This window comes from Crocodylus porosus, unplaced genomic scaffold (assembly GCF_001723895.1).
Source record: "Crocodylus porosus isolate Cpor-Errol unplaced genomic scaffold, CroPor_comp1, whole genome shotgun sequence".
Classification (NCBI taxonomy): domain Eukaryota; kingdom Metazoa; phylum Chordata; order Crocodylia; family Crocodylidae; genus Crocodylus; species Crocodylus porosus.
This window is the reverse complement of record NW_017728949.1, coordinates 16,378,417-16,394,176: the sequence shown is the minus strand read 5'-3', so window position 1 is coordinate 16,394,176 and position 15,760 is coordinate 16,378,417. Positions and strand designations below refer to the sequence as shown.

Below are 15,760 nucleotides of genomic sequence, written 5' to 3'. Positions count from 1 at the left end.
ATGGAAGAGGTCCCATTTTGGGTGGCTGTGAGCATAAGAGAGCTTGGGGACACCACATGCAGATTTGGAGCCCCAGGGAACCCTTTTTTTTGGAAGCAGCAAAGAACATATCTGGGGCCAGCGAGGAGAGTCATCTCCTGCCCAGGGACCGAGGGAGGCCCAGTTGAAACCCTTAAGAGACAGAGGCTTGGAGGGGCCATTCCTTGATCTGGGGCCCAGAGGGCAGCAGTAGTTCTGAAAGATGCATAGTCCAGCAAGAGCCTCACATTGAACTGAGGGGCTGAGGACCAATTGAGGCTCTCAAGGACATGGGAACCGAGAAATGAAGTGGGGCAAAGTTTCTGACACAGAGATACTGGACTGGCACTAAGGGCCCACCCAACCAAACTATCAGACAGGGCTGGGTGCCCAATAAACCAAGTTATCGGGCTGGGGCCAAGGGCCCACTGAACCGAGGATGCTGCCAATGACCCAATGAGACATTAACTGGCAACACCTGCAAGGCACAGGCATGGCTAGAGGGGAGGTTGGAGACCACAAAATAGACTCATAAGGTGATTAGCACACTAGCAACACTGGAATGGCAGATCAGCAGCCATATAGGGGTCCTTGGCAGCCTCCTGCTTCCTCAATTTGAGCAAGGCAAGGCAGGAAAGAGAATGGAGGGGAGACCAGAGATCCCAAGTAGAACAGGAGTTACACAGCTGCCAGTGGGCTCCATCACAGCTCCTAGGGCATAGACCTACCACAAATATGCTTTTGGCTGCAACTATTACGATTTGCCTAAGTTTGTCCCAGTGATATGCCTGTAAAATGCGTATCATCCCATAACATTTTGAAAACAGTTAAACTACATCACACTATATGCGCATGCATCAAGAGTAAAGTTAAGCCTGTAGGTATAGTAGGTTCCTGATTGTTCTGGCTAGACAGACTTTTGGCCAAAAAAAAAAAAATTACCTTTTGTAACAAGTTGTAAAAAAGAAATGGCTCTTGAAGACACAGCACTTTAATAGAAGCGGTACACTCTGGGGTTATAAAAAAAAAAAACATTCAACTTTATAGTTGCAAATATGTGTTTCAGTGGCAAATACCAGTTCCTGCCCCAAAGCAAACAAGTAATGAGAACTACCAGATTCTTACATTGAAAAGAGAGAGACCTAACACTTACTTTTATTTTGTGCCCCCATAGCTTTGTTACTGACAACCTATAAATTCAGAGAACATTTGAGAACCATTTTACATGCTATTTGTTTAAAAAGAAAAAGAAAAAGAAACAAAATATGTTTTAAGTCTTAAAATGTTTACTTGTGAAATTTCATGTCAATACTCACTAGCTCAATTCCTGCCCTAGCTCCAACTGAAGGACTAGTTGATAAATTAAATGATCAGGTTACTCCTTAAAATGATAGTACAGAAGGAATATTTACATGCTTAATGAAAACATACCTGTTTCCATTCTTTTAGACATCTCAACATTTCACCAATAAAAAGGTGGTATACAAGGGGTTGAGTCTTCAGTTCAGAAGATTACAGGAATTTTCCTTACTTTCCCTGGCTCATCCCTTTGCCACATAAGAGCTATTTGTCCCTCCATACTCCAACCCACCCCACAGTTCCTTTAAACCCAAAAGGCAATTTCTCTTCAAGTTCAAAGAGCTCATTCTCAAAACGAGGCTGCCCATTTTTACATAGTCTGTTCTCCCCAAGTAAATAAAGCAGGGAACCAAGTATTTCTAATATACTGAAGTTTACATGAGTACCACAAACCTGAAGAACTAGCTATTCTCTTGTGTTATATTTGTATTACATCTTTAATGTTTATATGCATTTTAATATTAATATTTAGAAAGTCAAAAATAAAACAGTAAAGTTAGTCTTTTCTTCTGCTTACAGATTATACTGTTTCCTTAATTGTCCCTAGGACCCACAAGACATAGATACCTACCTCAATTATGTGCACAGCTAGGGCAATCTAAAGAGAACCATCTTTAGTTTGAAGAGGGTGGGGAAGCCCCGCATTCTTTATTCATGCAGTCTGTACTCAGACTATTTAACAACATCATTTTCTTCACATCTATTATAACCCATGCCACATTATATTCACTATGGATTGATATATAAATATGGTACATCTTCAATACTAGGGGTGCACCAATAAAAAATGTTTTGGCCAATACCAATGGCCGACTAGTAAACTAGCAATATATTGTCTGATACCAATCTGATAGCTGATATGCAGCCCTGCAGTGCTGTGCCAGTAAGTCTGTGGGGGGAAGAGGCAGACTGAGGCCCCCATGAAGAAGAAGGGAGTGGGGCAGGGGCTGCCCAGTTGAGCCCAGGCACAGGACAGAGCTGTGGTAAGCTCATCTGGGGGTCAGGCAAGGTGGGTGGCTCCCACCTATGCATGCACCTCAAGGGGAGGCATGTGCCCCCTGGATTTGCGTGCAGGGCAAGGGTGGACTGCCTGCTGCAGGCTTGGGGCTAGTGGCTGCACCAGTTTCTTCCAGACAGAGCAGGCTGGGCTGGAGCTGAGCTCAGGGTTGGTAGCAGTGCTGGGAGGGGGAGCATTGGGGGAGGGGAGGGAGGGCAATACAGCCAATTCTGGGGTAGCTGTAGCCCATCCTGCTGCCCCACCTCCCAGCACCACCCCCGCCCATCCTGAGCATAGCCCCAGCCCAGCCCCTCCGTCAGGATGAGGCTGATGCAGCCCCTGGCTCCAAGCCTGCAGCAGGCAGCCTGCCCTTGCCCTGTGCACAAATCCAGGGGAGGCACATACCCCCCATGCCTCCCCTGGGGGTACACGCAGCAGCAGGAGCTGCCCCCCAAACAAGCCACCCACGGCTCTGGCCCACACCCTGCCCTGACTGGGCAGAGTCCGCCCCTGCCCCTCTCCCTCCCTCACCATGGGGGCCTCAATCTGCCACCCCTATGCCCCTTCCCCCTCACAGACTTACTGGCTGGAAGCTGCTTTCCAAGCTGCTGAGCTGTGTTCTTGACCACATGCATGCTGCAGCTGCACACATGCACACCACATTTAATGCTGACATTATCAACTACACTGGCCAGAAAAAGCTGATCGCTGATAATGGTGATTTTCCTTTCATCGGTGCTGATCCAATATAAATTGGTGCACCTCTATTCAATACATAATCCCAAGCATTACGTAATATTTCATTTCATTCTTGCCTCATTATAAGAGATCAGCATTGAACTTTAGGACACTTCTTTCTAGAGCTGAAGTCAGAGTCCAAGAAAAAAAATCTCAAAAGATTCCTTCTGATAGGGCAGGGTTTTACAAGCCAACTGTACAACTATGACCTGGTTATGAAAATCAGTTTAGTATATTCTTTGACATAAGCCACCTGGCTCATTTCACTGGCATACTAGTCTATCTGAAGGAAATCAGTATTACTGTTAGAAATGTAGCCAAAACATGCTTTAAATTAGCACTCATTCAACTGGTGGTCTTAATTCTGTCTACTGTCATTCATACACAAGTTCCATTAGTCACAGAGGGATGGGTTACTAGCACACACAGTTTACACAAACCACCATTTTACTAGAAAACAACAAAACGTGCCACCCATGCCTTAACCAGATTCACTCTATTCTACAGAGAAATAAACAAATGAACAAGAACCTCAAACCAATACTGCATTCCACACCATTTCCCCATGAACTAAAAGGAAATAGAAGGTACATGTAGCATTTATTTTGGATAAATACTTGAGCTAAATGCATAGTGCTCAATCTTTTGACCTCACAGGTCAAATAAGAGATACAGAGCCAATCCACACCACCCCTGCCACAACAGTGCCCCGATCTAGTGTGCAGAGCCTGGAGCTCTCCACAGGTCTAATTATTTGGCAGCGGAGGACGATAATGGTGAAACAGTAACAGCTCGGCTGGGCCTACACGCAATCTTTATCACCAAATTAAAACAACAGCGCATCTTGCACAAAAAGTGCAGTGGTAAGGAATCCTCACATGGCCCTGCTGTCCACAACTATGTCAGGTTGCACCCGCCAGGCTGCGGAGGCCCTAGGGGAGGGAAGCAGGGTGGGAGCTCAAGCCCACAACCTGCGCCTGTCCCAGGTACAGATCTGGAAGACGCGAGTCCCCCTGCCCACTGGGAGTGCACCATGGCACCAGCCCTCCCCCAAACGGGTGACCCATGGCCCCGTCGTGCTCCCCACTGAGGCCCTGCAGCCGAACATCGCAGCCCCAGGTCCCGAGCCACACTCAGCTGAGAAGCAGCCCCAGCCCTGCCCAGCTCCCTCCCTACAGAGGCTCCTCTCCCCCTGAACTTACCTGCTGGAGCTGCTCTGCAGGCTGCCTGGGACCACATGCGTGTCTATGCATGTGGCACTCCCCATCTCTCCACCTTCCTCCCACTCCCCCCCAGCTCCCTGCAGGCTAGAACTCTGCCAGCCTGCAGGGACCTTATTGCAAAATGGCAAAATCCATCGGTTTCTCTGGTAAAATGAGAAATCCACATTTGCCTCTAATAACAGGCAAAATCTCTGTTTACTCCATTTTTCCATGGGAAATGGAAAACCCGGATCCCTGTTTATCAGTCAATTGGCATTAGTAGCAAAGTCAATGCCAGCCCATTGATCAACTCCACCCTCCTTCTGGAGAGGAAGGGACAGAATGTTTACTACTAAGACTACCTGGTACTATGAAGACACAGTCAAATCTTCATTTTATTTTTCAGGGTGACCAATTATTTCACAAACATTAAAAGGATAATTATACCACAATATTTACTGAAGAGATTTTTGAATAATTTAACTAAACTAGGACGTTAAGCTAGTTTGTGTAGAACATGATAATAAATTAATCTCTCTGGTGCAACTCAACTTTAAGTAGAAGGCCACTTTGAGTGCCTGTCATCACGGCTCTCTGAGTATAGAACAAAACTTGGATTTCAGGACAGAGGTCATGAGAAAAATGAAGGAGAGGTGGAGGGAGCAAACAGTTCAACAATATGACTTGTGGAAGACTGACAAATGGCTGTACCAGGTTGTATGTACAGTGGCAAATGGTCAAAATGAAAGCCTCGTCATCTGGCAGTTATCCATACCCCACACCATTTGCATCTACCTCGGTTCTTCTCATAGTGCAAATACTAATCTCGTCTCTCCCAGCTATCTGCAGTCCTGAAGCTCTCCATCCATTGTAAATTCTACATTCTCCTTCTCAATCTTGCCAAATATCCCTTCAGCAACCCTAATATTTCAGTTTCACATTACCCCTCAGCTATTTGATCGGCTCCATACAAGCTTTCTTCCTGAGATTCAGCTGCATTCGGAAAGGACCCTTCAGGTTCCCAGGTTGCATTTTCCCTCCTGATTGCAGGAAGGGTCAAGAAAGCAACGCTGCAAAAAAATCAGCAACTTTACCTTCATAAAGCATATGTTCTTTCCCACTTTCTTATTATGTATTTCTTATATAAAGAGAGCTACACTTAATAGTCTTATAATCAAGCCAACCAGCAGCTCATATCTTTTAGGCTGATAATGCAAAAGACTCAAAAGTAGAAGAGGTGCTGCAAGTATGCATGTAATTTTTTTATTTTTTTTTTTTTACTATGATACTGCTTCCAATATCAACTAATGATTATTGCTGGACTCTCTTCACTGACCTGAAAAGGTTGCAGTGATGCTTGTAAGAGTGAGTTTGATTGCCAATCCATTTACCAGTTTGACACAACAACAGCTAAAAAGGTAGTAGCCAGGAATCTGAATATACTGGTCACAATGACTAAGAAGAATAAGATCCTCGGGTAACAGGTGTCATATTTACTTTGACACTTGTTATGCAGTTTACATTAGACTTTGAAATCATTGTTCCCTTTTGTTCGTTTCTCTGCTGTTCACTGCGGAAGTTGTCAATTCATGGTTAAGAAATCATGCTGGACATTTTCTACCTTAACACATTCATTCTAATTTTTAGTATTAGCCAAATGCTGGACCCTAGAAATGCAGCTTCAGTTCCAAGCCTTCACCAGCTTTGTCTGTTCCCTTATCTGGATAATCAGGGGTACATTCCATTTACCTCATTAGTGTGTTTATACTTGCTAATGGTAAAATGGCATTTCAAATTTTGGTAACAAACACTCAGGGTAAGTATACTTTAATTAAAAGTTACCCAATGCCTTGAAGCAAGCTTTTAGTTGTAACAAATTACAGTTTAAGGATGGCAGGTTTCCCCCCACAACCACCACATTTGTGGTTTTTTGGCCATTCACTGGCTACATTATCATATGTCTTTTCTCCAAAGTTTCTAAAACCTGAATTCAAGACAGAGAAAAAAGAATTTCACGCTCAACAGTGTGTCTATTTCAGTACTCAGCATGTTATAGTACCTAGGTAGAGCACTGATTCTTCAGCACTCCCTAACTTCTTCCTCTTGCCCTTTATCACCAATCCCTCAATCCTCCTCACATTCCTAGCAAATATCCTATTTTCTCAAATAGAACACATTTTCCCCCAAAAATCAGCTACTGAATATTGGAGTGTGAGTTATACGTGAAAAATATGGTAAGAGCAGTTTCTACTGCTTACCAGATTAAACCAAAAGGTAGTCTGTACCCAATCCACAAAGAGCAGAACAATGTGCAGGCTCAGCTCTGTAGCTGCAGCTACTCAGTTACTGACTATGAGGAAAGATACTGTTTTTGAAAGGCAGAATGAAGTGGAGCATATCTGATGCCAGGGTGCACTGTAGGCAAGAAAATATGGTATTCATGTCCATAGTTTCAGTAAATGCCTTAAGACAAACAGTTGCAAAGCACTGATTCAAGACCTGATATGCTTCTGGCCCCAGATGCCAAACTCTGCAGGCATTTAGTTTAGTTGGTTATTAGTGCTGTAAGCAGCTTTTAGCATCCTGGGCCACACCTAAGTGTCCAAGATTTTACCTCTCAGCTTCATCTTGATCTCATTATCCTCCTCTCACTTCCAAGTTGCTTCATATTCGCCTTAGGTGATAAACAGAAAAGTAGCTCTCCACTGTTACTGAACTGACATCACCCCATCACTAGCAGAAGTCCAGCTATCTACAAAACACATACTGATGGTGTTCAGTATTATGCTATAGTCTCTATAGGACGTACTCTCCTATGTGTTCATTAAGCTGTATTTGTTGCCCAATGTCAAACTAATTCCTTCCAAAGCTAATTAGGGTGAAGCACTGTAGCAGTCCAAAGAAAAGCTTGCCCAAGTTCACCTGCCAATGCCTGCCAGAGGCAATGGTTCTCACTGCCAGCACCTGTGTATAAGCCAAGGAAGATTAATGGAAGCCCATAACAAACAGCAGAAGCAGTGAGGGAAAAGAGAGCCTTTGAAGACCATCTATTCAATAAAACTATTCTGGTTCACATTTACCAAGGTATTTATCAAGTTAAGTGGCTAACTGAAGATCAATTAGGCAGTAAGAAGAGGAACTAATAGTGTGTTATGGAGCGGGGAGGAGGTTGATACCACTTTTCGGCAGCACTGCAAAACATACTTGATATTACCTTCCTCTGTAGAAAGTTATGTCAGCCCTGAGAAGCTGACCTTGTCACCTGTGGAAGAGCATGCCTTTCTGAACCAGTTAGTCTTTAAAGTGCCTCCTGCCTGACTTAAGACTTACACTGTTAACCACCTCTCCATTTTGGGAGAAACTCTTCACTCTGGAAACATTTTGATATTGATAAGCAACTGCAATCATGGCACAAGCAATGCCATTGAAAACTGTTCCTTTTCTATTAAAAAAAAAAAAAATTCTGTTTTGATTTTGGAAGCCTCAGCCCAATTTGGCATGAATCTCTCTCAATACCCCCCACACCACCCAACCAATGGAAGCTTATGTTACTTGATCTCTCACTCTACCAAAATTCAAATCATCTCTTTTACAGGAAGGAACTTCAGATTGTTATCAACTCCTAACAAGCAGCTGTCAGACAACTGGTTTTCCACATAAAGAAGTCTAAGGTCATCCTCATGCCATTCTAGGCCTACTGAATAAATACAGAAAACCTGCAGTTTTTAAGAGATGCTTTCATATCTGTTAGCTTTGATCTTTAAAGGAAAAAAAAAAAAACCCACACACACAGGAAAAAAGCCCACACAGTCCTGGGTCTTCATAAAGATGTATTGCTGGCATTTAGCTACACATACAATGTTACATTTCTTTTGGCTAGTTATCACCCCATGCCCCCCTCACAGCAACAAAAATGCTCAACACCTAACCACTTAGGAGACAACCTTTATTGTAAAGGACATTTTCCACTGTTACAGTTAACATTTAGTTTAAGTTTACTTACTGTTACTAACTTCAAGACAAAAAAAATACTTGATCATTAGCTAGTGTTCTGCTTAAACTTTCATTTGAGAAAATATTTTTAGCAGTGCCTCCCTTTATAACTAGATTTCCTGTTAACACTATGTAGTTTCTCACAGTGCTGCTAACTATGAAGCTAATTTGTATCAACACTGTCTTGTTACAATCTAGCTTGAAGAACCTACTACCAAATATGCTGTACTTCTACATCCAAATACTTCAAATTGATGTCCAGATGGGCCAATGTACAGGAAAACCGAGTCCAAGGTGAATGTTCTCAAGCCATGTTTTTATGTGAAAGTGACAGAGAAACAGACAAGTTCATAGGATATTTTTGAAAAAAATCTCACATTTCTAAAGCAGTGTTGTTCTACTCATCTAGTGGAGTTATTCTTCCTTCAGCCTTCTCCAGCACAATGTATTTCCATCACTGCACTTATTTTTCCTCCCTCGAGCCAGTATTTGATACTTCATGATTAAATTCAACCACTGGCATAGATGGAACTCCCAGGCATTTTTAGACATGCAAGTGCTGCAGCACTGGGTGCTTTGAAAAGTGTCTGGTGCTGCATCACTCATAGTTGTATAAGTGCTGAAATGCACATCAGCGCTGAGAAAATGGCAGCAGCGCGCTTCTGAACTAAAACACATAGAAAGTTTTAGTTCAAAAGTGTACTGCCACCATTTTCTGCATGCTGATGCACATTTTGCCACTTACACAACTGCATGTGGTGCCGCGCAGTTTGCATCAGCTCATATAAGGAACAGGTTCAATTAATAAAGTCTGCTCTGAAGTGGCAGCTCTCCAGTGCATTGTGGGCCAAAACAGTACGTGGATAAATGTCCCACACGATCAGCAATATCTCTGCAAAACAGCAAGGTACTTAAGCTTCCCTTTTAAAGCACCCTGTTTAACACATGCAATACTGTCATGGCAAAAAAGTCATTACTAAAGCACAAGGTATACAACATAGGTCAGATAAAGAAAATATTTAAGATAAACCTATAAATCTATTAAGCTTATTGGAGTTAGGATTAGTTCAAATCTCCTCAGAATAGGGGGTACCAAAGTTAACTTGTATTTAAATGCAGGAGTCAAGTAACCTGACCATTGCTTATCTGAAGGGTAAATGAACATGCATGGTTTTTAAGAGAATAGTAAATTCCAAGTGTAATATACTTTGAAACATTTCAAGAAAGAAGAATTTCAGCTGGATGACTCATGTGCAAGCCCAGTCCCAACCCCAGCTGGGGGGAATAGTCAAAACCCAGCTCCAGTAGCAGCAAGTGGGGGGGGTAAGGGACATAGCAGTGCAGCAGGGGCCTGGCAAGGGGACAACAGGTACTGACCTAGCAAGCGTCTAATGGAAGAGACAGATAGGAGCATCAGGGTCTATAGCTGGGGTCGGCAACCTCCAGCATGTGTGCTGATCACGGCACATGAGGCCATTTTGCTCGGCATACCACCACCAGCCCCAGCTCTGGGTAGCTGCTGCCAACCACAGAGCCCGGGCTGCTCCCAGCAGGCAGCTGGGAAGCTGCAAGCCCTACTGCAAGCAGCCCAGGCTCTGTGCCTGGCAGCAGCTACCCAGAGCCAGGGCTGGGTGCAGCAGGCAGGCTCCAGCATCAGCTCTGTTCCGGCATATGCATGCACGCCTTGGAGCAGGCAGTGGGAGGGGCCTGAGGCAGGGCAACCCCGGTCTCTCCCCCACTCCCAGCAGAGATGATGGTGGGGCTCTGGAGCCCGATGCAGCTGTTTGAAGCCAGCCTGGACTCTGGGCAGCTGCAGCAAGCACCTCGGGGTAGACAGCAGAGACAGGGCCTGGCCCTGAGGCAGCATAGCCCTCCCACTGTCCTCTCCGAGGTGCACACAGAGTCACCACCACCATGGACCTGATGCCAGAGCTGTGAAGCCCAACACAGCTGTTTGCAGCCTGCCCACTGCAGCTGCCCAGAGTCCAGGTTAGCTACAAACAGCTGCACCGGGCCATCACCTCTGTGCCGGCAACAAGGGAGAGGCCAGGGTTGTGCTTAACAAAAAAAAAATACACAACAAAGGCAATATTTATGATGATTAAATATACTAATATGCCATGCATCCTGCCAGGTACTACCCGCCTCTCCCCCCACCCCAATTTTGTTTTTCTGGTATGAAAGCACACTGGCACCTACCAAGGTAGACACTGTGGGTTTTTTGGCACTCCAGCCAAAAAACATTGCCTACCCCTGGTCTATAGTCTAGGTCAGAGGAGACCGGGGGAGGGGTGGTGGTAGCACCAGGATACCAGAGTTCCACCTCCCAATCCCCCAACCTGTCCCTCTCCCAGAGGCAGAACTATAGGAGAACTGACTGACTGGGACTCGAGAGCAAGGCTTCAGGCACCATGGCCACCTCTGTGCGGTAACTGGTGGGGTACCTGCCACTGCTTCCTCAAAACATTTCAGAGGTGTTTGAAACTTTGTTACATCTGTGTACATAGTTTTCACTTGCTAACAACCAAAAAGGCTAGAAGGCAGGCAGCAAGCTTTATCAGCTGAAAAAATTTCACATAAATTTGTCAAGCTAACTTCACTTTTTTCCCCACACATCTCAATAGCCTGTTTAGAAGGCTAGAACCCAAGAATAAGTTTACCCTATAAAGTGTACTTAGATGTCAACCAACCAAAGAATCTAGTAGGATATTTCACATAATCTATTACAGACTTTAAGCTGAGACTTTACTAGTGAAGAACAAACTGAATTTTCTCATTCTCTGGTTCTCCATAGAGGAGCTTTAAAGTCAATTTAACTTCCTGAAGAAAACATATCAGGCCAAAAAAAGATTTATTGAAATCAACTCTTACCTGGAACCTATATTAAATCCATTCTTAAAAAGAAAAACTAAGATTCTATGGCAGACCTAATTCCATCTTTTATTACAGCAGTTCACAGCTAAACAAGGACACATGAATGAATAATCCAGTGGAAAGTTGATAAGGCAGTTCCCCAGTTTGATCCTACCCTGATCTTTTTTAGAAAGTGAAATAATGAAGCAGTCAAGTGTCAGAAATACTGGGTAATACCAATAGCAAATAATTCTCTTTTGGAGTAAGAGAAGTTTCACTTATTTATGGACGCCTGTATTTGTTGTAAATTGGGCTAAGACTCAGGTCTATTCATCTGAAAAGTTATCGAAATGTGTTATTCTATATAAATCTAAGTAGTTCCAAAGTTATGTTCAAGCCAGATTTCATAAATTCATAGATTGTAACAGGCTGGAATGGATGTTGTAGATAAACCGGGTCCAGTCTTTTCCTGCCTGGTGCAGAGAGACAACCGGGGTCAAGAGACCCCAGCAAAGTGACTGTCCAATCAGTCTCCTTTTGAAGATATCCAGGGTAGGTGATCACACCACCACTGGAGGGAGTTTATTCCACAGTCTGGACACCCTGACTGTGAAGGAGTTTTTCCTGGAACAGGCTTCCAGGAGTTTGTATCCATTGCTCCTGGTCTTCTCCAGGGGTGCCCTGGTAAACAGTTGTTCACAGAGTTCTTGATGTACTCCCCTAATGTTGCAGTAAGCTGCTACCAAGTCCCCTCTAAGCCTTCTCTTCTGTAGGCTGACAAGGCCCAAGTCCATCAGCCTCTCCTCATATGACTCATCTTGCAAGTTCGTGGTCATATGGGGGGCTCTTCTCTGGACCCTCTCAAGTTTTTCCATGTCCTTGTTGAAGTGCAGCACCCAGAACTGGACGCAGTACTCCAGATTTAGGCTACAGGAGATCATAACACATTTATGGAAGTCAAGAAGGCTCAGTCAAAAGTCCTTTTCAAAAACTGGTTGATTTAAGTTTTTAGTAAAATCGGTCATACTTTTCCATTTGGGCTATGAAGAGCCCACTCACTAGTAGCTTTAACAAAAACACAAAAAACAAAATAATCTTTCACCAACTTACAGGCAAGAGGAATACCAGTTCACAAACTACTGAACAGTGTTTTTAAAATCCACAGGACAGACAATAAACAGACTACTTTGTTCACTTGACATAACAGTACTCCTTCTAACCTTACTTCTTCATCACTGGCAATACCTCAATTTGAGAATGATCTCTACCACTCATTGATGGGTCTTGAGATGAGTTAAGAGTCCAATCCTTGAGCCACAGACCCACCACAATGTGAAGATATATAAATGAATCAAAGGTATTACTGGGAATGCCTTGTTTGAAAACTTAAGATTAATTTGCTGGCAGGTGACAGAATACAGGGGAAGTGACATCACTCCATATGATATGGACTTCTAAATCAGGCAGCAAAAAAGTTAATTTAGAACATAGCACCTTTAACCAGTGCTAAGAGTTTCCACAGATCTGCTATTAAAATTTCATTTACAGTCTTTGAGAGTTATTTATAAAATCTTTCATGTTCCCATGCATTCTACTGTAAGGAAAGTGCTGCTCCTAGCCATGCTCTTCAAATAAGGAAAAATAAAATGGGAGGAATGTCAGTAATGCTTCCTGCAGAGACAATGCATGTAAAGGATAACAAGGGTGATGTCTTAAATGGCACTTATACTGAAATAGCTTTATAACTATATTCCCAACTTATAGCTCAGGGACCTACTTCTGACATAATGAAAAACTTGAAACAGCCCGTTTCAGTCCAACTGCTATTCAAGGAACTAGTGACATGTTGATGGATGCTTATCTTTACAATATTTGACTTAGCCACAGAGAATACTGCCTTTGGGCCTTCACAACACATTAAGCGTTAGAACGCAAGGACAGAACAGGATGAGAAATCTGCATTTAATGGAAAGACATGGCTTGAACAACAAGAGCAGGCCCTTTCTTATACCTTTAGCCTTAGAATTTTGTATAATCTAAAAACAGATACAATACTTCTTATAATAGTATCTAAGGTTTGAAAATCCACAGGAGCAGCAACTACTGTGAGCAACGGTTATTAGCGAGAAGAACCGCTTCCTCTAAAGCAGTGGTACTCAACCCTTTCAGCCCACAGGCTGAATGATCAGCACCCAGGCCACTCATGTGTCGGATCCGGCACAGGGCAGTCACAGCATGGCCCCAGTTCTGACCTGGCCCCAAGAGGGTGAGGAAAGGGGTATGGACCAGCCTTGCAGGGGAAAGGGATGTGGCCTGACTCCAACTCAGCCCCCACCAGAGTGGGAGTGGGCATGGCCTGGCCCCAAGGGGGAAATGCCATGTGAAGAAGGGGGCTTGACTTGGCCCCATAAGGTGGGGGGTGGGGGGAAGGAGGCTTGAGTTGGTCCCAACCTGGCCACAGGGAGAAAGAGGGCATCACCCTGCCTCATCCAGCCACAGGGGTGGCAGGGATGACCTGGTCCCAGCCTGCTGTGTGGGACTCGAGGTTTGGGAATTTAGCAGCCAGGGAAGATGGCCACATTCATTGCCAATGCTCCCCTACTGCCATATTTTCTGATTTGTGGGGAGCCCCATGGGCCAGATACCTATGGTTCTGCAGGTCACATCTGGCCCACAGGCCAAAGGTTGAGCACCCCGCTCTAAAAGGAAAAAGGTTAGGGAAATAATAAACATAATGCCAAAACCTTTAATCATTTTCTTTATGTATAAAATAATCAGTGTTACAATTAACCAGTGTAACAAGAGCTCCAGCGCCTAACTAGTGTGCTTGATCACAACATCAACTTAAGATCAACTTTCCAAAATAAACTAAGCTTTGTCTTAATGTACTGAGAAACGCAGAATATGAACATGGAAGTAAGTGAAGTATCTGTGTTTTCACTTCATAACTACATACTGTTAACCAAAAATGCTTTAGAATTTGAACCTGACAGCTTTACCAAGTTGTACTTTTAACAAGGGTTCAGAAATTGTTTACTGATTTAATCCAGAATAGGCAAAACACAGTCCATGGGCCGGGCAGCAGTGCGGCACCCCCATGCCATACCAGCCTGCAGCTCACCCTGGGACGATGCCTGCATGGCTGCCCCCAGTCCCACCGGCTCAGCGTGGAACAGAGCAGCATGGCGACAGCAGCAGTGGTGGGAGCCTGCTGAGAGCACTCAGCGGCGGGAGCACTGTGGCTGGGGCCAGAGCCAGTCTCCATGGAAGCCACGCGCTGCCAGGCAGACAGCTGCATCCAGAGCCAGGGGGCTGATCTCCATGGAAGCCATCCCTGGTCCCAGATGTAGCATCCTCACCGCCAGTGCTGTCCCCACACCATGCTGCTCTACCCCACACTGAGCTGGTGGGTGTGGGGGCTAATGCCAATCACATGCATCCCGAGGCAAGCTGCAGGCTGGTATGTGACAGGGGTGCCCCAACACTGCCTACTGCAAGTATGTGGCAGGACATGGAGGTACCGCCAGGTCTGTCCCCTCCTTCCCCAGCCCAGGTCATGCAGCCCACAGGTGGGGGTAGGGGACGGGCAGGGCAAGGGGAAGGGGAAGGAGGCCAAGTTCCTTCCAAGCTGTCTCAGCAGTACTTGCAGCCCTCTTTGCCTCATTATGGGTGCTGCAGCTCCCCAGTGGCTGACCCTGTGCTATCGCCACCCCACGATCCCAGCCCCCTCCCTGGACCCAACTGCAGCTCTGGGGAGCCACATGTCAAGGTACATGAGTGGGCAGGGAGCTGCATCTGGGGCCAGTAACAGCCTGGGCAAGGCAGAGCAGAGCTGAGATCCATTCTGTCCATGCTTCTTCCTGCAGAACCCATGCCTGCTGCACAGGTGTGAGGAAAAAGAAAGTCTCTGACCTGGTCCTGGCCCCAGCCCCACACCGTCACCACCCTGTGCCCCTGCCCTGTGATGCTGGCCTTGCCTACCCCACTTCTGAACACTGCTGCCTGAGCCCCATCCCACACAGGGAATTTTGGCAAGTTGTTATGCAGAGGTTCTGAGGAAGGACAGCTCAGCAGAACAGCCAATCTAGCCCCTCAGGCCCAAATAATTACCCAGCCCTGATTTAAACAGTAATGAAAATAGTGTTATGTATAAAGTAGTGTCAAACTCCAGCTGTTTTAGTGTTATCACTGCTTGCATATATACAAGAGCATTTCAAAAGCAAAATGCCTGGAAAGCCCTGGGATTCAACTGTACACTCCCTGGAAAACTATTCATCTGTATTTGCTCTTACCCAACTCATTTGTCTGCTTTAAAAAACAGTTGTACTCAGAGATTAATGAGATTTTGCTGCCTAACTCAGATTTAGTTCTTGATACCCCCTCTCCCAAAAAAACACTCACATGGTTGGAGGCCTCCATGGCCAGCCCTATGAGAAGAGACTGAGGGACCTGAATCTCTTCAGTCTCCGCAAGAAGAGATTGAAGGGGGATCTTGTGGCTGCCTACAACCTTATCAGGGGCCAGCAGCAGGGACTCAGGGAAAGTCTGTTCACCAGGGCCCCCCTTGGAGTCACCAGGAACAATGGCCACAAGCTGAGGG

The 15,760-nt window shown here is 45.1% G+C and overlaps 1 protein-coding gene and 1 long non-coding RNA gene across 6 annotated transcripts in view; both read right to left on the bottom strand.

The window, feature by feature from the left end:
- Positions 1-15,760, bottom strand: part of AGAP1 (ArfGAP with GTPase domain, ankyrin repeat and PH domain 1) — a 565,886-nt gene that overhangs the window by 542,930 nt on the left and 7,196 nt on the right. The window lies entirely within an intron of this gene.
- Positions 2,992-10,832, bottom strand: LOC109322689. The gene is made up of 3 exons (XR_002104462.1): positions 10,822-10,832; positions 4,246-4,249; positions 2,992-3,075 (listed from the first exon to the last, which is right to left on the bottom strand). It is a non-coding gene; the product is annotated as an uncharacterized LOC109322689 (long non-coding RNA).